Raw genomic sequence first — 23,409 nt, forward strand, 5'->3', positions numbered from 1 at the left:
TGTTAAAGTAACGATAATGCTGCAAAAGCGTCTGAAGTTGATGCTTTAAAAATAAAGGAATCTGGCTAAAAAAGTAGTTAATATCTTAAATTCCATACGCAGTGATCTCCCTTACCTATAGGTAGAGATCTCTTAAGTGGAAGGTAAGCAACTCCTGCGTGCAGTTTCACTTTTCTAAAAAGGACTGCCCCGGTCAGAATAAGAAAAATGTGCATAGTTCCACTATATAACGATATATTTCTGCTGAAAATCACCCTTCCTAACGATTTATGAAAATAACGTTTTAGTAATACTTATATCAAACAAATTGTAAAAATCCCATTATACAAATAATAATTTGAAGTTGAAAATCTTTCTTTATTCCTATTTTTTGTCCATATAAATCGATATTTGTTGCTTTATAGAGCTTTAGAAGTGCCTTTGTCCTCTTATGACTTAATGCAATTTAAATGTATTTCATTTGAAATAACCAATATCTATACACTTCAATGCAATTTCAGTATTAATCTTAGAATAATGTAATAAGATATAATGGAATGAATTTTAAAAACTCTGTTTACCTGCCGTTTTAATGAAAAGCAGCATCAACTAAAGAGTTAAATTTCTTCTTAAGTGAGGACCTGGAATAAATATTGTAACAAATCGCAAACTTGATTTTGTTTTGTCACGAAAAACTAAAAATTATTTGCTCCCTTGAATAATGTTTCTGTGTTAAACGAATATTATTGACAGTGGCGGGAAATTGACAATGTGTAATGTTTTGTATCCCGTTGTATGTGAGAGGATATTTGCAGTTTACATTTTTAACATGTATTATACAGATTTTAAGCAAATATAACCTAAACTACCGGATGTGGTGAAGTTTTAAAGTGTTATCTTTCAAAAAGACAATTATAACACTTGAGTTTTGAATACAATTCCAAGAACGATCAAATTTACTTTTCTGTGTGGGTGTAATTAGGAAACATATGCTGTAATAAAGGAAAAGGACCACTCAAACTAAATCTTCCTTGTGGACTAATACGAATACTCTGTGGTTGTCATCCTACTTGAACATCTTACATACTCAAGTACATCCTAGACGTGGCTTTCACATACAATGAAAGAACGCTTCTCAATCCTAAATTCTATGTAAAGAATGATAACTAGTTCATTTGTGGGGATGATTTGAACGCCTGCCTGGATTTTTTTAATAATCATGTTACTTGTATGTTTTCGTTAGTTTCAAACTTATATCTATTATCTATAGTATCATTATATGAATTATATTTAATGTAAGTCACCTACACTTGATACTCTGCAATTCAGTCCATTGGGATTACAAAGTAAAGATGTGTGTTGTATTATTTATTAAACATGTGAAATATTTCATTTCATTTATATGAGCTATTCTAAATAGTGCAATCAGCGTTATAAAATTACAGAGACTTACGGCAAAAAATGGAGCAAAGCTTATTTTCGGACATTACTTACATTGTCCTGTTATCATATGGAGAGTTGTATGTTGCCTGCATTCTTGTAGCTGTTGGACTTTCATCCTTGTGTTTCTTCTGCTTTGTAATGGTTGAACATTGGTACCAGTAAGTCTAGGTAATGTTAAATCATTCCCGACTATGATTAGATATTTGAAATTCTGAATCAAACTGTGCTGAAAGTATTACATGATTATTTGTATTTTACTTAAAGCTAATTAATGTCAAATCACTTAATCATTTGTTTTATTGGTAGGATGATTGGATTAGGTTCCATCACTTTCAAATGAATTTATTTGAAATTGAGTATAGGTAAAGTATCCTTGGTAATAGGCACTCGTGTCATTATTTTGTAGACATTGCCCTTGCAAACTTTAAGGCACATGTCATTTGTTTAGATACTTTGAATATTGATATTGAATGGTGCAAAGGAAAAAAACTGTGTATGGTTTCGTGTCTTAAACAAATATATATATATAATTATATATTTTTTTGAAACTTCTACACAATATATTAAGGACCATGTCATGTGTAAAAACATAGAATAACAAAGTACCTAATTGTAGTTGTTTATAATGTCATTTACAAATGGGAGTATGGCCGTCTTCTCAACAAGAATATGATTATTATTCAAATAATAATACCTTGATCATTTTATAAAAAATATCAATGTTACTAATACCTGAAATCTAAATAAAAAACATTAAACGAGATCTTAAGATATATTTCAAAACATCGCGTGCAGTTAGGATTTAAAAACAAACAACATATATCAAGATAAGAGTTAAAACAGCTCATTTTAACATTCCGTACTTGACACATACATGCTTTGAATTTGATCAGAATTAAACAATAAAATTCTTATATTTCTAAAGAAAGAATTTGTTTTCAAAACAATTTGGACGGGCTGGAGATTTGAAATTATTTTCCTTTCGTTTCTACCATTTTATTGGTTAATCTAATTTACATACTATGTGCTTCAAGGCTCTAAGATCCATTTTCTATCAGGGCCCACTAAAGACACGTCATCATAACATAAACGTAACGAGAAAGGTGATTTGCATTAGTTACATGAAAGGTGTCATGAAAACTACATAATCTGTTAGACAGCACAATTTATTACATATCAGATGGCGAAACATGAATGTTCATATTAGATAAAGCAGACGTTATAAGTTTACAAAAGAAATGCTAGTCAAATCTAAAAATGCGTTTTCGTCAGAATAATGTACTTGTTCGCAAATGCGTAGATCTAGGCAACTGATCTTTATAGCATAAATAAGGTGTAATATTTTCGATCAAAACAGTTACATAAGGTAACTAGTTGCAACGACCATTTTGAGAAAATCACACATGCGTATTTCATTTGAAACAGTTGGCTATCACAAAGTTCAGGCAGCAATAGTTTCTAACAAAATATAGGTAAAGCAAGGTAAACCATGCTGCTAAGCCATTATATATGAAACTGAATTTCTGATAAACGATATTAAGTGACTCCCAACACGGTAAAAATTAAAAGGTTGCAGACAGTTCAACATAGCATTTTCTTTGACGGTAACGGAAATGCATGCTACCGTCGACCACCTTCTACTACCCCACCTCTACCCCCAGCCCCGTGCCGAGCGGACCTTAACATGCGCACATGTTACAAGTACAAGACACAATTCAGAGACATCTGCAAATATTTTAAACCTTCAATGATATACAGAGGGCAATTCCTTGAAAAGCGGCGTATCGTCCCTAGTTAAAACAAGAGCTCGTAGAACACGAAATACCCCCTTGATGCATTCAGTAATTGCACAAGAAACGGAAATTATTTGCTCACTGTACATGTAAACAAAAGTTCTACTGTTCTGGTTCAACGTAACCTTGGCCTTTGACTTATTGACCTCAAAATCTACAGGGGTCATCTACTGGTCATGATCAACATCCCTATTAAACTCCGTGATCCCAGGCATAAATATTCTCAAGTTATCATCCGGAAAGGGTTTAACTGTTCGGATCAATGTGACCTCGACCTTTGGGCTACTGGCCTCAAAATCTATAGAGGTCATCCACTGGTCATGACCAATCTCCCTATCAAGTTCCGTCATCATAGGCAAAGCGTTCTCAAGTAATCATCTGGAAACAGTTTAACTCTTTGGGGTCACTTTAACCTTGACCTTTGACCTACTGACCTCAAAATCAATAGGGGTCATCTGCTGGTCATGATTAACCTCTCTATCAACTTTTAATGATCCTTGGCGCAAGAGTTATTGTCCGGAAACCGTTTAACTGTTCCTGGCCAATGTGAGCGTCCAGTGTGACCTTGAACTTTGACCTAATGACCTCAAAATCAATAGGAATCATCTGCTGGTCATGACCAACCTCCCTATTACTTTTCCTGATCCTAGGCCCAAGCGTTCTTGAAATATCGTCCGGAAACCGTTTTACTGTTCCTGCTCACTTTGACCTTGCCCTTTGACCTACCGATCTCAAAATCAAAAGGGGTCATCTGCTAGTGATGACAAACCTCCCTAGCGAATTTCACAATTCTAGGACTAAGTGTTCCGGAAATTGTTTTACTGCTCCAGGTCACTGTGACCTTCATCTTTGACCTACTGACCTCAATTTCAAAAGGGGTAATCTGCTGAACCAACCTCCCTATCAACTTTCATGATCCTAAGCCTAAGTGCTCTTGAGTTATCATCCTGAAACCGTTTAACTGCTCCGGGTCACTGTGACCTTGACCTTTGACGTACTGATCTCAAAATCAATAGGGGTCATCTGCTGGTATTAACTTAGTTGCAATAGCTTTCTCATCAAGGTACTTGGAAAAATTATTAATTGAATCCTCGATGTTTCTGCTTCAACCGCTGGATACAGAATGAATTTTCTGTCATCCATCTACGGTCTACCTATTTATATCTTAGCGGACGTGAGATTTGATTGGTGCTATTTATAAAAATTGTTCCTGGTTGGTTCAGATTCGAACATAGTATTTCAAAACGAGTACTTGCTTTAACAAATAGTTGGTTCCTTTTAACTATTGTATATACTAAACTGTGTGATGCTGGGATCAAGCTAACACTGTAATTAACCCAAATCCTCCATATATGATCCCAAATCCTATTATTAACAGCAATTGAACAATAATTATAGCAATGATAGCATGAAAAGTGAGTCAAGCACTATCTGTGCTTATGTGTTACATTATCCATATATCAAATGTACATATTATTCTGACAAATGTAGAGCCGATATTTTTCATCAATGTAAATTAAATTGAAGCTCGAATGTTTGAAATATTCTGCAAAATATAGTGAATAGTATATCGTTGTTTGTGCTCAGTTTATCAGCACCGCGTTCTGTTATGTTATTAGTCCCCTACTGGTTGAAAACCAGTTTCGGGGACTATAGGATTGCGCTTTTCCGTCCATCCGTCATTCCTTCATTCCGTCCGTCCGTCCGTCCGCAATTTCGTGTCCGGTCCATAACTCTGTCATCCATGAAGAGATTTCAATATTACTTGGCACAAATGTTCCCCATGATAAGACGACATGTCATGCGCCAAACCCAGACCCCTAGCTTACATGTCAATGTCAAGGTCACAATTTGAGGTCAAAGGTCAATAGAGCTTTTTACCTGTCCGGTCCATAAATCTGTCATCCATGAAGGGATTTTAATATTACTTGGCACAAATGTACTTCATAATAAGATGATGTGTCATGCACAACTTTCAGACCCCTAGCTCAAAGGTCGAGGTCATACTTGGCAGTCAAATGTTAAAATGGCATGAACAGAGTCTGTTTCGTGTCCGGTCTATAACTCTGCCATCCATGAAGGTATTTTAATATTACTTGGCACAAAAGTTTTCCATGATGAGATGACGTGTCATGCGCAAAACCCCGATCCCTAGTTCAAAGGTCAAGGTCACAGTTGGAGGTCAAAGGTCAATGTGGATTTTTTCCTGTCCGGTCCAGAACTCTGACATCCATCAAGGGATTTTAATATTACTAGGTATAAATGTTCCCAATGATGAAATGACGTGTCATGCGCAACACCTAGAACCCTAGCTTAAAGGTCAAGGTCACACTTGGAGATCAAAGGTTAATGGGACATTTTTCCTATCCGGTGTATAACTTTGTCATGCAAAACAGGATTTGAATATTACTTGCCATGGCACAAATGTTCACCACTATGAGAGGGAGTGTCATAAACAGGAACCTGGTCCCTAGGTTGAAGGTCAAGGTCACACACAGATGCCAAATGTCAGATACAAGAATGACTTTGTCTGGAACACTTCTTCATACATGGAGGGACTTTGATGTAACTTGGCATAAATGTTCACTATCATGAGACGGATTGTTTTGCGCAATAACCAGGTCCCTAGGTCTAAGGTAAATGTCAAGCTTAGAGGTCAAATGCCATATTCAAGAATGACTTTGTCCGGAGCATTTCTTCTATATGCATGGAGGGATCTTGATGTAACTTGGCACAAATGTTCACCACCATGAGGCACTCTAGTTTTTTTTAAATAATGTCCCTTTTGTTGTTACTATAAATAGCTTATATTGTAACTTACTTATTAAGGCCGTACGGAAAAATCGAGACCAGTTTTCTGTGGTACAACATGCATGTTACATCCAATTTTAGGTGTATTTTGACCTGGTAAAGAGTTTTGTGTGGACTTATATGGATTTTTTTTCCTATAAATAACGTTACCTTTTTGATAATCGGCCAAACATGCTATATGAAAACAACTATAGGGTTTTATATAAACAAATTTTAATCCAAGTCTTTTGTTTATAACATACTGTATATATAGTACAATATTGTTTATACATCATTCAGTTTGACAGATATCAGTTCATTATGCTATACTGCAGTAGAGAAAATTAGGTGCCTTCCAGTAGGAGACTTTGTATTGCATGGCAATACTTCATTCACTTGTTTAACATCATTTTTGGACGAAACCTCAGTTGAAAAAAACATATCGGATGAGCCGATGTTTTCCGGTTGGGTACGAGCCAAACTATATACATTGTACCTGTTTTGACAACCATGTACAGGACAATGTTAGATAATCTTTTGATGTATATATTTCCGTATTTGATACAGTATTAATGATATTTTACCATGCAACCATCCAAATGTTAACTAATGAAACAGCCGTTGACCGGTAAAAGTGTATTTATTTACATTATTGCTGCAAGTTTGTCATTTTGGTCAAAGCCTTGCAGACTGCTGATCTCAAATCGAGCATCTGTTGCATTGAAATTTAGATCATTGAACAAATATGTATGTTTGCATCGTGTTTAGATATACATTAAACACCTCTTGTGTACTTGAAAGAACAATGTAGACACTTAGATTCATGGAATCCTGTTTTACGAATCTAATTTTAGGTAAAAAAATCAAGAAAAAATATGCAAAGAAAGAACATGTTTTGTTAATTCTTGGAATTACTTTCAGCAGTTATTGTGTTACAGATATTTGCTTTAAATATTTTAGAGCTTTTTAAATTGAGAACATGGTATGAGGAAAAACGGATTTGGACAAATTCCTGGATCTTATATTTCTTTAAACAAGAGATACATCTCATATTATGTAACATGAGAGATATACCTGATATTATGTTACCTAAAACCGCAATAGAAAAACCGAACAACAGTTTATGTAAAGATCAGTAAAAAACAGACTTTGCAACATTTCATTTTTGTCGTGTTGAGCACCTGTGGTTTTTCCACTTTTTCTATTTTAATTTAAGGATATGTACATTTGACAACCTAAAGCATGCTTAATTAAACGCTACCGTATGTGCGTGAAATTAGCCAGAGCAGCCAGAGTAGCCAGAGTTCAGCCAGAGCAGCCAGGGTAGCCAGAGTTTAACCAGAGTTTAGCCGGAGCAGCCAGAGTAGCCGGAGAAGTCAGAACTCTGATTACTCTGGCTAGCCAGAGTAGCCAGAGTTCATCCAGAGAAGTCATAACTCTAAAGCATGCTTAATTAATATACGCTACCGTATATGCGTGAAATTAGCCAGAGTTCAGCCAGAGTTTAGCCAGAGTAGCCGGAGAAGTCAGAACTCTGGTTACTCTTGCTAGCCAGAGTAGCCAGAGTTCATCTAGAGTAGTCATAACTCAGGTTACTCTGGCTGGCCAGAGTAGCCAGAGTTCAGCCAGAGTAGCCAGAGTTCAGCAAGAAAAGCCAGAGTTTCTAGCATGTTGAAATGTTCTGGCTACTCTGGTCATCCATAGTATCCAGAGTAGCCAGAGTTTCTAGGATTTTAAGTGTAGCCAGAGTAACTTCGTTCACAAAACATTTTCCGTCTTAGCTGAGTTTGATTATGAAACTTAATATGTCATTTCTCTCTAAATAGCATGTTTAAACTGAATTTCAAGTTAATTACTATTTTCAAGTTGCTATTTAGAGTAGCAAGAGTAGCCAAAACTCTGCCATAGTAGCAAGAGTTTCTAGGATATTAACATGTTCTGACTACTGTGGTCAGCCAGAGTATCCGGAGTAGCTCGAGTCACCAGGATTTCATTTGCTCTGGATACTTTGACTGGCCAGAGTAGCCAGAGTTTCTAGAATTTTAACACGTTTATGCTACTCTGGTCTCCCAGGTTAGCCAGAGTAAACAGGTCCCATGTTCACAAAAGTTTTTCAGTCTTAGCTGAATTTGATTACGAAATTTAATAATTGAGCCGTGCCATGAGAAAACATACATAGTGGCTTTGCGATCCGCGCAGTCTGATCAGGATCAATTCTGTTCGCTTTTAAAGCGTATATGACTTGGAGAAACTGTTAACGAACAGCATGGATCCTGACAAACTTTTGACAATCTCCAATCTGGAAACAAACAGGTCTCATTGTAATGGATTTCTCAAAAGCTTTCGACAAGATCGATCATCAACTCCTTCTCTATAAAATCGTGAAAATTTGTGTCTACAGAATCTCTCTATCCTGGATTCAATCTTTCCTTAGTAACTGTTCTCAATCTGTAGTAGTTGAAGGCTCACACTCTTTACCAGTTTTCTCAGGGGTTTCCTCAAGGTTCAGTGTTGGGTCCTGGTCTCTTCCTTTGTTTTATCAATGACCTTCCTGGCTCGGTTAAAGGTAGAATACGCTTATTTGTTGATGACACTATCATATACCTCAACATAGACTCGTTAATAGACTCTTACGAAGTTCAAGATGATTTGACAAAATTAGAAGAATGGGAACGTAATTGGTCTATGGAATTCAATCCTGATAAATGCGAAGTAGTAGGAATCTCAAAAAAAGGAGAAAAAATATCATCTTTCCATATAAATTATTTAATCAACAACTAAAAAGTACAGTAAATGCTAAGTATCTTGGGATTACTATAAGTGATGTAATAACTTGGAAAAACGTATTAAAATTACATCTTTAAAAGCTACTAACACTCTCAGATTTGTAAAACTATGTACAGTGTAATAACAATAATATGAAAGAAACTGCCTAAAAACATACGTTCGCCCACAATTAGAATACTGTAACACCATATTGCATCCATTGAGGAAAAATATTGTATTTCATCATCATCATTATTATTATTGTTATTATTATCATTATCCCCCGCCGATGAAATCGATAGGTGGATATTGAAATGGCGTTGTCCGTCCGTCAGTCCGTGCCTCCGTCCGTCCGTCCTCAGCCATTTCTCAGTAACTAGCCGGTAGAATTTCATGAAACCTGAAATAAACATGAACCAACATACTGCGATGATGCCCGTCAAGTTTTGTTTTTTGATTGGTCAATTTCGCTTAGAGTTATTGCCATTGATTTAATGAAAAATGTTCGTCCGCAGCCATTTCTCAGTAACTATCAGGTAGAATTTCATAAAACTTAAAACAAACATGCACTAACATACTGCAATGATGCCTGTCGATTTTTTTTTGGATTGGTTAATTTCCCTTAGAGTTATTGCCCTTGATTAAATGAAAAATCAATGTCTGTAGCCATTTCTCAGTAATAAGCTGGTTGAATTTCATGAAACTTGACATAAATATGAACCAACATACTTCGATGATGCCTGTCTTTTTTTTTCAATTGGTCAATTTTTGAGTTATTGTCCTTTAATTGTTTAAATATGTACAGATTTGTACAGAACAAACCAACCAAATAGTAGAATTTTATTATCCCCCGCCGATGAAATCGGGAGGGGGGTATTGAAATGGCGTTGTCCGTCCGTCCGTCCGTCCGTCCGTCCGCAGCCATTCCTCAGTAACTACTTGGTAGAATTTCATGAAACTTGAAATAAACATGAACCAACATACTGCGATGATGCCCGTCAAGTTTTTTTTTTGATTGGTCAATTTCCCTCAGAGTTATTGCCCTTGATTTAATAAAAAATGTCTGTCTGCAGCCATTTCTCAGTAACTAACAGGTAGAATTTCATCAAATTTGAAATAGACATGAACCAAGATACTGCGCTGATGCCCGTCAAGTTTTTTTTTTTTGATAGGTCAATTTCCCTCAGAGTTATTGCCCTTGATTTAATGAAAAATGTCCGTCTGCAGCCATTTCTCAGTAACTAGCAGGTAGAATTTCATCAAACTTGAAATAGACATGAACCAAGATACTGCAACGATGCCCTTCAAGTTTTTTTCGATTGGTCAATTTTCCATTTAGTTATTGCCCTTTAATTGTTTAAAAATCCACAGATCTGTACATAACAAATCAATCAATTGGAAGAATTTCATTAAACTTCTTCCATTCTTTTCCATGCACATTTATTATAAACATGTGATGTTGTGAACCTACACCTGGTCACCACCTTACATTGGTCAACCCCCTCCCTCTCCCCCCCCCCCCCCCCCCCCCCATTTTTTTTTTTTTCATTTTTCGTTTTCTACCAATATTTATAATCAACATGTAAACTGTTGTATCCTCGTCCCCCCCCCCCCCCCCACACCCAAACAAACCATTCATTTTCTTTTAATTTGATTTGACTAATGAAATTATTTACTTCTTGGTAACATTCTTAACTTTTTGCAGGATATATTTTTTTGCCGTTCCTCAACTCTGACCCTTTCGGCGGGGGATTCCAATTCATCGAATTTGCTTGTTAAACTTCTTTCAATCTTTTCCATGAAAATTTATTATAAACAGGTGAAGTTTTGTACCCACACCTGGTCACCACCTTGCCTTGGTCACCCCTCCCCCCACCACACACACACACACACACACACACACACACACACACAAAATATAAAAAAATCATTCCTTTTTATTACTATTTCTTTTCAAACCTTCCATGAATATTTATCAGCATGCAAAGTTGTACCATTCCCCCACCTCACTCTCCACTCAGCCTTGCCCACCACCCCGATCATGCATCCCCATCCCCCACCCATTTTTAGCCCACCATCATCAGATGGTGGGCTATTCAAATCACTCTGCGTCCGTGGTCCGTCGTCCTTCCGTCCGTTAACAATTTTTCGTTATCGCATCTCCTCAGAAACTACTTGGGGGATTTTGACCAAACTTTGTCAGAATGATGTATTTGTACCCTAGTTGTGTCCCCCTGAAAATCAGACTGGTTTAACAATTTTTGAGTGAGTTATGGCCCTTTATTTATTTTCATAATTTACACAGATTTATATAGGGAAAACTTTGAAAATCTTCTTGTTCAAAACCACAGGGCCTAGGGCTTTGATATTTGGTATGAAGCATCATCTAGTGGTCCTCTACCTAGATTGTTCAAATTATTTCCCTGGGGTCAAATATGGCACCACCCTGAGGATCACACGGTTTACATAGACTTATATAGGGAAAAACTTTGAAAATCTTCTTGTCCAAACTACAAAGCCTAGGGCTTTGATATTTGTAATGTAGCATCATTTAGTGGTTTTCTACCGAGTTTGTTCAAATTATCCCCCTAGGGTCAAATATGGCCCCGCCCTAGGGGTCACATTGTTTATATAGACTTATATAGGGAAAAACTTTGAAAAACCTCTTGTCCAAAACCACAGGGCTTAGGGCTTTGATATTTTGTATGTGACATCATCTAGTGGTCCTCCACTAAGATTATTGAAATTAACCCCCTAGGGTCAAATATGGCCCCGCCCTGGGGGTCACATGGTTTACATAGACTTATATAGGAAAAACTTTGAAAATCTTCTTGTTCAAACCACAAAGCCTAGGGCTTTGATATTTGTCATGTAGCATCATCAAGTGGTTCTCTACCAAGTTTGTTAAAATTATTCCCCTAGGGTCAAATATGGCCCGGCCCCGGGGGTCACATGGTTCATATAGACTTATACAGGGAAAAGTTTCTTTTTGTCGATAACCTACAACATTCAAATTTGGACCACATGTATAGTTTTGAGAAGCAAGATGAACCTTGGTATGAGTTGACCTAGATCTTGACCTAGTGACCTACTTCCACATTTCTGTAGCTACAGCCTTCAAATTTGGACTGCATGCATAAGTTTGTGTCCCGAAACAAACTTTGACCTTGACATTGATCTAGTGACCTACTTTCACATTTTTGAAGGTACAGGCTTCACATTTGGACCACATGCGTAGTTTTGTGTTCCCAGATGAAATTTGACCTTGATTTTGACCTAGTGACCTACTTCCACATTTTTCAAGCTACAGCCTTCAAGTTTGGACCGCATGCATAGTTTTGTGTACCGAAATGAACTTTGATCTTGAGATTGACCTAGTGACCTACTTTCACATTTCTGAAGCTACAGGCTTCAAATTTGGGCCACATGCTATTTTTGTGTTCTGAATTGAAATTTGACTTTGATTTTTACCTAGTACCTACTTTAACATTTCTCAAGCTACAGCTTTCAAATTTGAAACACATGCATGCACCACATGCACAGTGTTCTGTACCAAAATGAAATTTGACCCTGATTTTGACCTTGAGCTAGTCTTGAAATTTGGAACATTCAAAAATGGCTCAATGGTGGGCGCCAAGATCACTCTGAGATCTCTTAAGCTTGTTTTCATCTTTTTTAATTTTCCATCAATATCTATAATCAATATGTGAAATTTTGTACCCTCAACTGGTCACCCCCGCTGCCCCCACCCCAAAAAAATTCATTTTCTGTTAAAATGATTTTGACTAATGAAATTATTTGCTTCTTAGTAACATCCTTAACTTTTTGCCGGATATATTATTTTGCCATTCCTCACCGCAAGCCCTTTCGGCGGGAGATACCAATTCATCAAATTTGCTTATTATTATGTTGAGCACCCATTTAATATAAAATATACGTTCAAGGGCGCTTAACAATTACACATGTGACATATCGCAGATATGTAGGAAAATCTCAAAAACATGGCATATGCAATATTAAAACTGAAACTGAATGATTTGATTAATGATTATTTGTACAACATTATTCGGGATGCATGTATTCTTCTATGTTCTAGTGTCTGCCATTTAAGTTTAAGCATTGATGTTACGCTGCTTTGGTATGAGTAGCCAGAACATGTTAAAATGCTAATAAAGTCTTGTTACTCTGGCTGAACTCTGCCTACTGTAGCCAGCCAGAGTAACCAGAGTTCTGGCTACTCTGGCTACTATAAATAGCCAATTGAAAATAGTTATTAACTTGAAATTCAGTTTTAAACATGTTATTTAGAAAGAAATAACATATTAAGTTTCAAGGTCGAATTCAGCTAAGACTGAAAATGTTTTGCGAACACGGGACCTGGTTATTCTGGCTACACTGGCTGGCCAGAGTAGTCAGAACATGTTAAGACTCTAGAAATCTGGCTACTCTGGCCAGCCAGAGTAACCAGAGCTACTTTAATTAACCACTTGAAAATAGTTATTAACTTGAAATTCAGTTTTAAATATGCTATTTAGAAAGAAATGACATATTAAGTTTTATAATCAAACTCAGCTAAGACTGAAAATATTTTGCGAACATTGGACCTGGTTACTTTGGCTACTCTGGCTGTCCATAGTAGCCAGAACATATTAACATCCTAGAAACTCTGGCTACTCTGGCTGAACTCTGGCTCCTCTGTTAGAAACAGCCAGAGTAACCAGAGCAAATGATATCCTGGTGACTCGGGCTACTGTGGCTACTTTGGCTGACCAGAGTAGCCAGAACATGTTCAAAATCTAGAAACTCTGCCTACTCTGGTTGAATTCTTGCCACTCTGGCCAGCCAGAGTAACCAGAGTTCTGGATACTGGATGAACTTTGGCTACTCTTGCTGAACTCTAGCTACTCTGGCCAGTAAACATGAAATGTTTGTGTTGAGGCTACTGTAGAATAATGGCAAGCTCCTCAAGAATCAAATTATTTCATTTGTGATAAAATTAACTGAAATATTTTTTTTTCATAAATGAACTGCGCAGTAGTCTGAATGTCATATTTCTTTACTGGGTGGCACGTCACAAATAGAATTGAATTTGTAAATGACATGTAATAACTGTTTCAGTTTTTCTCCTGTGTGTAATCAATCTGCGTATTAAAAATAAATCGAAAACGAATCTAAATTACTTCGACAAAGATAATCACTAAAGAAAACAATAGTTTCTATAATACAAGTATTTACTTAATTGTTCTATAAACGTTTAAATGTTTAAAGAATGATTAAGGGATTTTTATCCAAGTATAGTCATTTAATCATGCTTAGTAACGTTGAGTCAATTCATTTCAATGAACGCGGGACATGCCGGTCACGTGAGCGGCAAAAAAAACAAATCCTGTCGGTTTGCAAATAAAAGATATAAATTGCAAATTTGTATGATTTTCTATTTCGTCCTGTTCCAAATAAATTAGCAAAATATTTTTTGTTTTATGTTTCCTTTACTAGTATTTACCAAAGAATTCTGAATGTTTACCCGATTTTATATCGCAAAAATATATGATTTGCCGCTTTGCCTATCTTGCAAGACCGATGCGCATCGGCGTACACTGAATAGACCCGGGTAGTGCCAGGGCCAAACGAACGTCAACGAGGCGAAACGGCGTACGCCACAAAATAAAACGAATTGGGCCATTGATTGCTGATGTAGATATGAAACATAGAATATGTTTGATGGCACGACTATTGCAAACTTTCTGTGGGGTAACCTCCAAATGTGAAACGTTTAGATATAAGATATTTAGCAAATATCCCCTAGTGGTGTTTATTTAAACATGGTCACGTAGGCACTCTTTGCTTCCTTTATCGAGCATGAAATATCATAAAAATAATCATCTGAGGCTAAATAAATTGTGTGCCGTCATTGTTATAACGTGAACTACATAATGATATCGAAGTTATTTTAGGAAGGCTACGACGTAGAAGAAAAGATATAGTACATTAAACTTTTGCTGGACATCATATACTGTCATTTTATAAAAGCGCCTTTTTACTGCTTAGTTTAGTGTTTTGCATTTTTTTTTTTTTTTTTGTTGTTTTTTTAAATAAAAGTTAAAACACTTAGGCATGTAGCATTTGCTAGTTGCCTTCCACCAAGCTTAAATGAAATAAGTGGACGTCTTAGGGCTCAGTGTTGCAGATGGTTACCTTAGAAGAAAGGTTAGACAGTAGAGCTCTTCCTCCCCTTTCAAATTATTTCAAGCAGTTGGGTCCATCGAGGCAAAATTCGGTACATCTGTAGACATCAGTGTATTAGATTTTTTAAAAATAACTGGGACAGCTTTAGCATTGCTCTTTTCTGAAAGTACAGGCGTGTTTGCTTAATTATTTTATATAACATTATCACGCAGCATCTCGTCAGACTTGTTTATACGTCCAATATCCGCAGGATCAAATTTTGAAAGGGAATACTTATTTCAATGGTATTACGAAAGAAGTCTTATGCGTAGCATAGTCTTCTGGTACATTCCTTAGATAAGCTCAATTTTGACTTTTTGTTTATTAATTTGTATTTTCTACCCATTAGTTTGCACCAAAAATCATGTCGCCTTGATTTTGAACATTCGTTTGTTTTCAGATTATTATACATAAATAGTGCTCATTGTTGCAAGAATTCTCCTCTACATCATTTGTTTTTTGTTCTCTGCACACTGTACAAGTTGTATTTGGAAATCCTTCTTTCTATTTTAATACGTGTTGTACTACCCTTTCTGTCTTTATCATTATAAAGCAGCCCTATTTGTTTCATAGCAGCCCAACATTTAATGTTTTATGCCTATTCCCATTACATGATAATGCCAGTAAATATATTAACTGCAAGCAAAATTCAAAATGTTTTATGGAATTCACATGAATATCAAACACCATTTATTTTTACAATAGATTCTATATTTGCAATAGGACTAAATTAAATGTATAGCATTCCCTGTTTAGGGGTTCCCTAATTTCAAGGCCTTTAATTCGCTAAATATACATTGCCGATGTATATTGCAACTGCAGTGTGAGAGCACTCATTGCCATATTCCGTTACTAATACTAATAGATCAGAAATGGAAACATGTTTGATGTTTCTAAGCTCACCTGAGCATGAAGGTTTAGGTTTAACTTACCTTTTAGAGGCCTACAGACAAACTTGGTCATTAGCATCATTGTAAAGTCCTCCTTCAGTTATATTCATATGGAAGAGCTAGCCGCTAGAGCTAAAAATATAGATACCTTCAAACGATTCCTTTTCATGAAGCGCTGAATTGATCTTCATCAGACTTAATCTTTAGTATCATTATAAGGTCTTCTTCCAGTTTGATTTAAATGGAGACACTCGACCTCTTTCAGAGGAGCCGCTAGTCTAGACCAAAAAAATAAAACTACATTTGATTACATAACATGAACAGAAATTAATAAATCCCCGTCAGATATGAGTTTTAGCATCATTATAATGTCCTCTCCCAGTTTTTTTTCTTATGGGTGCACTTGGCCCTATTTAGAGGCCGAGAGAGATAAAAAAAATATCTTTAAATTACCAACTCATGACCCGCTAGATGGATCTTCGTCAGACTTGGTCTGTGGCATCATTTTAATGCCATCTACACTACTTTTTTTCAAATGAGGGAGCTAAGGCCCCTTTTAGAGACCGCTAGAGATTAAAATAAAAATACCTTTAAACTTCTTCTCATGAACCACATGATGGATCTTTATCAAACTTAATATGTAGAATCATTATAAGGTCCTTTCCAAATGTTATTAAACTTGGAGAACTTTGCTCCTAGAGGCCACTAGAGCTTAAATAGAAATACGTTTTAACGAATTCTTCTCTTAAACCGCTTGATGGATCTTTTTTTGCCACTTTATAAATATTCACGAAACAAACACCAGCAATGCCTAAATATCAGTAGGACATAAACATTATGCGTTGTAATTCCATTCGTTTTTATATTACCGACTGCATCAACTGGGTTATAATAAATTCAATAAATGTCATTCTATTTTGATCATAAATAACAAAAACAGCATACACTGTGATCGACATGTTTTTTGCTGAACTTGTCACAGATTATATTGGATTTGTTCAGGCCCTGTTGCAATATTGGCTTATGCACTGTCTCAGGCAGGCGCGCATATTGACGTGGTGTTGGGTTTAACTGATTTTAGCGCAGTAATGTGTAACTCACGATGAATGTAAAGTGAGACAAAGTGGCTACACATTTACATACAAATTTCATATTATGTTTTAAGAATTTAAATAGTAATTGGTATATTTGTAAATTACAAGATCATTTTGAAAGCACAGAACGCAACCAAGTATGGAACAAAAGTCGTTTCGGTGTGATTAACTGTGTTCTAGTGTATAACACTTTCACGCTCACTAGGACATGTTTGAACAAAATTCCACTTTCAAGGTCCTACCAGCTCAGAAAGATTACTGGCGTTGATGCAGCTATCACTTACACCTCATGGGTCAACACAATTCCTTTGTGATTAACCTTTGGTGTTCATTATTAAAATGTTTATATCTTTTTACTCACCAAAATGTATTGAAAGCTAACCTTGGGAGCTTTTATCCATCTGCTCTGGACGTCAGCAGCCAACTGATTTTCTTTACATTGACTGAGGATTTTTGTGTGTGAAAGTAAAAAGATATAAACATTTTAATAATGACTGAAACCACACAGTTGAATTTTCATTCAAATATTTTTTTGTTCATCATTTAAAAACAATATTTAAACATCTTCAGGAAAATAACAAAAAAATCCCAATTTTATATGGATTTATTATGTTCCAACAAATTCAATACTTGAATTCCAGTCAATGCACAGAAGATTAAGGTTTTTGATTACAAAAAAAAACAACAACAAAAAACAGAAAGACATGTTCAACAGACAAAGTCACGTTCTAGGAACACAACTTTCCCAAACCGCAACCCGCAGCCATGCAAAATAGACACAAACACGACGGAAATGCTTACAAAAAAACCATTTTTATTTTTTGGATTTAACGTCGCACCGACACATGATAGGTCATATGGCGACTTTCCAGCTTTTAATGGTGGAGGAAGACCCCAGGTGCCCCTCCGTGCATTATTTCATCACGAGCGGGCACCTGGATAGAACCACCGACCTTCCGCAATCCAGCTGGATGGCTTCCTCACATGAAGAATTCAACGCCCCGAATGCTCGAACCCATATCGATGAGAACCAAGTGATTTGAGATCAGCGACCTTAACTACTCGACCACGGAGGCTCCACAAAGAAAACATAATAAATTATGTAGACAAAAAAAAACAGAAATGAATAATTAAAAGAACACAGTAGTACACTGCGTAGCTAAACTGTTTAATGGTTTGCGCCTCACCTTACTATTAACTCACATCATGTTCAAAAGTGTAGTTTCTGCCACTGATGGTTCAAAATTATAAGGACATGTTAATTTCTTAGGACAATACCCTTGAAATCTTGCCTTTAAGCATACTTATAAAATACATTTGAATTAAATACTGAAAGCTGATATGAGCCGCACCACGAGAAAATCAATATTGTGCATTTGCGACCAGCATGGATCAAGACCAGCCTGCGCATCCGCTGTCAGGATCCATGCTGTTCACTTTCAAAGCCTATTGCAATTAGAGAAACCGTTAGCAAACAGCATGGATCCTGACCAGACTGCGTGGATGGACAGGTTGGTCTGGATCCATGCTGGTCGCAAATGCACTATGTTAGTTTTCTCATGTTGCGGCTCATATAATACTGCTGCATATCAGTCGTTTTATGTTAAAAATTGAGAATTAAATGTAAATGTGTTTAGATATATTTTCAACTATGCATCGTAAATCAGTTAAACACTATCATATTTTCTTCACACGAATAAATTATATAATACTTTAAGGAAACGACGTTTTTGTTCCTATATAAGAACGCTTTACAGTAATTTCTCAGTTGCTTAGACCCAAACAAAATAGACTCGGTCAAATTTGAAAAAAGAAATCGGAAATAAGCTATCCGCTTTAGTATTCAAATCACGGCATAAAATACCAGTCAGTGTAGTGAAATCACATTTTAAAATTATTTTACTCATTCATATGTATAAATGATTTCAAAATCAAACGCTAGAACTTATAATCTACTAAATCTCTTAGCTTATTTTTCATAAAAAGTAATATTGTAGATATGTTCTTATCCATTTAAGATACATGTATGTATGAAATCATTTTTTGGCAAAACGTCAGATGTTTTTGCGTTTTAATGCGGTTGAAAATACATGTCCTTAGAGCATGAAGTAATATTTTTAAATACAAAACAACACATGTTAAAAAATATTTGATTAATGGTTAAAAGTTAAAGGTTCGAATTCCAAAAAGGTCTAATGCGTATTTAGTTAGCGTGAAATATAATGTCTTTTCAACATGTAATAAAACAGATCAATTGTGATTTAAGGTCATAATTATCTATTGAAACAAAAATAACTGTTAATAATCAAAAAACTAATTTTAGAAAAAGCGTTATTTAAAATCACTAAAACGAGACATAATCTTTGAATATGTGCCATACCTTTTATCAAATAATGAGGTAGCGAGACAATCTAAACTAAACCATAGAATTAAAGACACAGTTCGAACATATGTTTAATAATGCTTTATTTAACCCTTAGCCTGCTGGCGGCAAGTGATTCTGGCTTTGCGACCAATGCACTGTTCGCTATTCAGTCAGTAAATTTTTAGTGAACACCCCTTCGAAAAATAAATGGTATTGCCAAAATTGAATGATCGACCAGTCCATTTTAGAAGTTTAGCAGGGAAAGGGTTAAGATGTCATAGGGCTGCTATACAAATTATTATAGCACAACCGACTTTGAAAATCGATATTATACAAATTCAATATATCTGTCCGTCTCAACAATGAATGCCTAATCTGAGTAAATTATATATAATCAATATTTAGGTAAAAGAGAGCGTTATGCTGGTTATTTCATTTATACAGTTAATTTGTATTTGATATCTATGAATAAATGGTTTCTTGTTCTTGTTCTTGTGATTAATTGATTAGAGAACCCAATTAAACGGTTGTGAAATTATTTACCAATTCACATAACTGTATGTAATCAAAAATAAGATTTCATTTGCATTTTTTCCATGTTTTTGGGTTTAATGTTACACTTCCTGGAAATGTGATATTTGATCAGACATGTCCCGAACCTTGCATATTGGACTTAATTCCTGTGCTCGCTATTAAATATTTATTTATACATGTACTTGTTTCAAGCGAGTACACTTCCGTTACTAGTACTAAAATGAACAATTTGTGTGTTTCAGGTCATGCAAAAACTGGAAGAGAAATTGTACTACATCAGTTCTCGTGATTTGAATATGCTTATCTTGGCATAAATCATTTGTATATAAGGACACAAAATATGCAGAGTTTGGAAACAAAAATACACAACACAGAGCCATGTGAATGGAGCAGCTTTGTTCGATTCGATTTTTATCGATATAAGGAAAAACGAAGGTTTCTTTTATGTCCTGATAAGCCACTGTAGTTTCTAAAGTTGAACGGAATTGTTTCTTATGTCTAAAGGACATTGTTATAGCCATCGAGGCCGATAAAACAAGCCTGATTGTAAAACGGATCAGTTCTGAAACGATCTGTAACAAAGCCACAAATGTTTCTGCAATATCAGAAGGAGGATGTTTCGTTGTTAAGAAAAATCTGTGTGATAGCAACCAAAGTCAAGAAAAAATACTAATTATTAAGATTGGTGAACGAATTAGATATTTTTCTGCCGTACATTGTATTTAAGTTTTCTACCATGTTCGAATGATAAAATAGGCTCAAAACTTTATAAAACATAATTTGAATTAAAAATTTGTCTCTTGTCGGAAAACAAATTATTAATCCATGGTCGTGGGTTCGCTCACAGGCGGTGTTATACCCAATACATGAAATGGAATGGTACTAATAGCCTCCTCAGTCGATGCGAAGTATTAAGAGGATAATTCTAGGACTGGTCAGCTAAGTGACAGTATAATGTGATCGGGTGGGGAATCATGTAACAACGTGTCTACGGCTTGATAAACCAGCGGGGCAGCACTATAAAGTTGGGAATTGTGCTCATACTATAAGTAGAAATCTTCGTTTATAAAGTTGTTTGAAAAGACAATAACCCCATCCCCCACCACCCACAATAAAATCACACACTCCTCTGCTTCAAACAAGAATAGCCATCTGAATCAAGGAAGGAAATCATCTCGAAATCTTGAAAAAAAAAACTTTTAAGAATTATTTTATATGAAATGATAAAACATACGGGTCGGCGAGCCGGATAGAGCTTTTCTAACGAAGCAATGCTGAAAAAGAAGAAGAAAATGATGCATGCTACAAACGAACATCTCTCTTACTGGATACCTATCGGTATAAAAAATAATCCCAAGAGATCTTTAGAAAATGACACATATTCAATAAAAGATCAACTACTTCTAACAACTATTTCTATAAAAGCAACTTTGCAGTCTTAAACATTCCGGTTTTGCTTCAAGCAAAAAGTATTTTTCAGAATTATTGATGCCCAAACTGCTAAAGCATTTTATAGATGTATCCAATAACAAAACATTCAGTTCAACAGATTCAGAGGAAAAATAAAGAGAGCCACATGTTGTATTTTAGGATAGAAAACAAAGAGTCAAGAATCTTAGATATGAGGATAACGCACGCTAAGATTTTTTAACATATTCTGTTGAAGAATGGAATGCAACCTAGAAATCTTTTAGATCATATTCATCATCACGTCATCATAGTCAGTGATCGCCACATTCCAGAAGAGTATACTCGCGATTGACGTGGAATACAGTTCATGCACAGCTTAGGCGATGACTATTTACATATAAAAATGTCCCGTTACGTAAACAAATAAAACGAACTTTGGCGCTTTACGTGAACGAGTGTTGGCCTGATCAGTCCTAAAGCGAAGATTGGTTTACGTCGTGTTGAGTCGTTCGGTGGTAGCAAAGAACAAAAGCGGTAGGAGAGAAACTATATTGAGAAGCAGAACTGCTGCAGGAGATTTGGTTTACTCTTGATCGAGAATTCTAGCAGGTTGCAGTAGAGAAGGATCTGGATTGGACCAGCATGGCTGTACATTATTGTGTTTATCATGGAGGCTTTGGACATAATACATCTGTATTGTATTGTAATGGAGCGTATCATAAACTGAGCTTATCCTGTACGAACCTTGCATCTCTGCGCTCTACCTGATTCATGATGTTGCTTATGAGATACTCATTTCTGGAACGGATTTAGTATTGTTTATGTTGCTTTATTACTGGATGGACTTGAACAAAACTTTCTGCAGATGAATGCCATAGAATGGTATTCGATGTGAGGCCGTGTGTGAGAAGATCAGGTTTGTTCACACGGGCAGCTACCCTCAGTGTTACAGCATACTGAGCGAAACAGTTATTGAATTGAACCTTGGTGCCAGCATCTGCCTAAGCTTAGCTATAATAGTACAACCAAAAAGGTAAGGATATTTTGATAACATGTTAAATAGTTTTAAGTACGTTAATAGTTGACATCCGAAACCGAGATAGATTTATGGTTAGATTGATACAATTTTGCCTTAATTCCGAAATATATTTAGCTGTTGGCAAGCTTGCTGTATCTATCGGTACTTTTAATAACTGATATTGCCATCTTTAGAATATACAAGGGACAGAGCAGACATGGAACATGTACTGATTTTTAAACTTTAAGATGATACTTGGTACTGTACACAAACAAAAATGAAGTTGTCATATGTTTGTGACTAGTAGTATAAAATTAGTCATACCTCTTTCAAATATTTGTAGCAAACACTCTGTTGACACTTTAATATGGTTTAAATCGGCCATGTAAACAATACAGTACAAAAACCGTTATAAATATGTCTTATAAAAAATTTCATAATAAATTCACATGATAACGAAGAAAAATGATCAACACAATAAATAGTTTATACTAGCCTATTTTACAGTATGAGCTTTGGATAAAAGTTTGACAAAAATGTCAGTCAAACAATTTCTATAATTATTTTAAAATTTAATACCAGAAACAAACAATGAAGTCGTTCGAATGATCTTGCTACAAGTTTCAACTGTTTACATTTTTATGTGGTTGAATACAATCTCACTTTCCACTTTTGATGGCCAGACTATTGCTTAATAATTAATTGGTATATGGCAAACTTTACATATCGAGTCTCCCCATACCACTATAACGATCATACATTTTTTTAATGTATCCAAATCATGCCGCCTCCCCGCTTAAGTTTTTACACCAGAAAAAAACCCGTATATTTTGCGTAAGAATTTTCCTTGATACCAAAACTGAAAGGCGGACAATGTAAGCAATTCTTTTAGGTTAATTATGTAAGTACGGTATTCCTATTAAAAAGCACATCCCCTGTTCCTAAATCTGGTAAAATGCAAACATTTATTACAAGCGATGTCAGTGTACGCATTTTATAACCATACCAGTACCGAAGAAACAAGCGTGGGAGCCATCTGGTCTAAGCGCGAAATGGCTGACAGATTACCGAACACTATTTTTACACTTGGAATGGCCACAGA

The 23,409-nt window shown here is 35.7% G+C and overlaps 1 long non-coding RNA gene across 4 annotated transcripts in view; it reads left to right on the plus strand.

Annotated features, from left to right (window-relative positions):
• The window catches only part of LOC123554729 (uncharacterized), a 122,696-nt gene that overhangs the window by 88,812 nt on the left and 10,475 nt on the right, over nt 1–23,409 (plus strand). For 3 of the 4 annotated variants that reach the window (XR_008371667.1, XR_008371669.1, XR_008371668.1), the window contains exon 2: nt 20,122–22,322. This is a non-coding gene — a long non-coding RNA (uncharacterized LOC123554729). Of the gene's footprint in view, nt 1–1,119; nt 1,208–20,121; nt 22,323–23,409 lie in introns of those variants that run through there. The other variant, XR_008371670.1, reaches the window with a different exon arrangement.

This window comes from Mercenaria mercenaria, chromosome 7 (assembly GCF_021730395.1).
Source record: "Mercenaria mercenaria strain notata chromosome 7, MADL_Memer_1, whole genome shotgun sequence".
Lineage (NCBI taxonomy): Eukaryota > Metazoa > Mollusca > Bivalvia > Venerida > Veneridae > Mercenaria > Mercenaria mercenaria.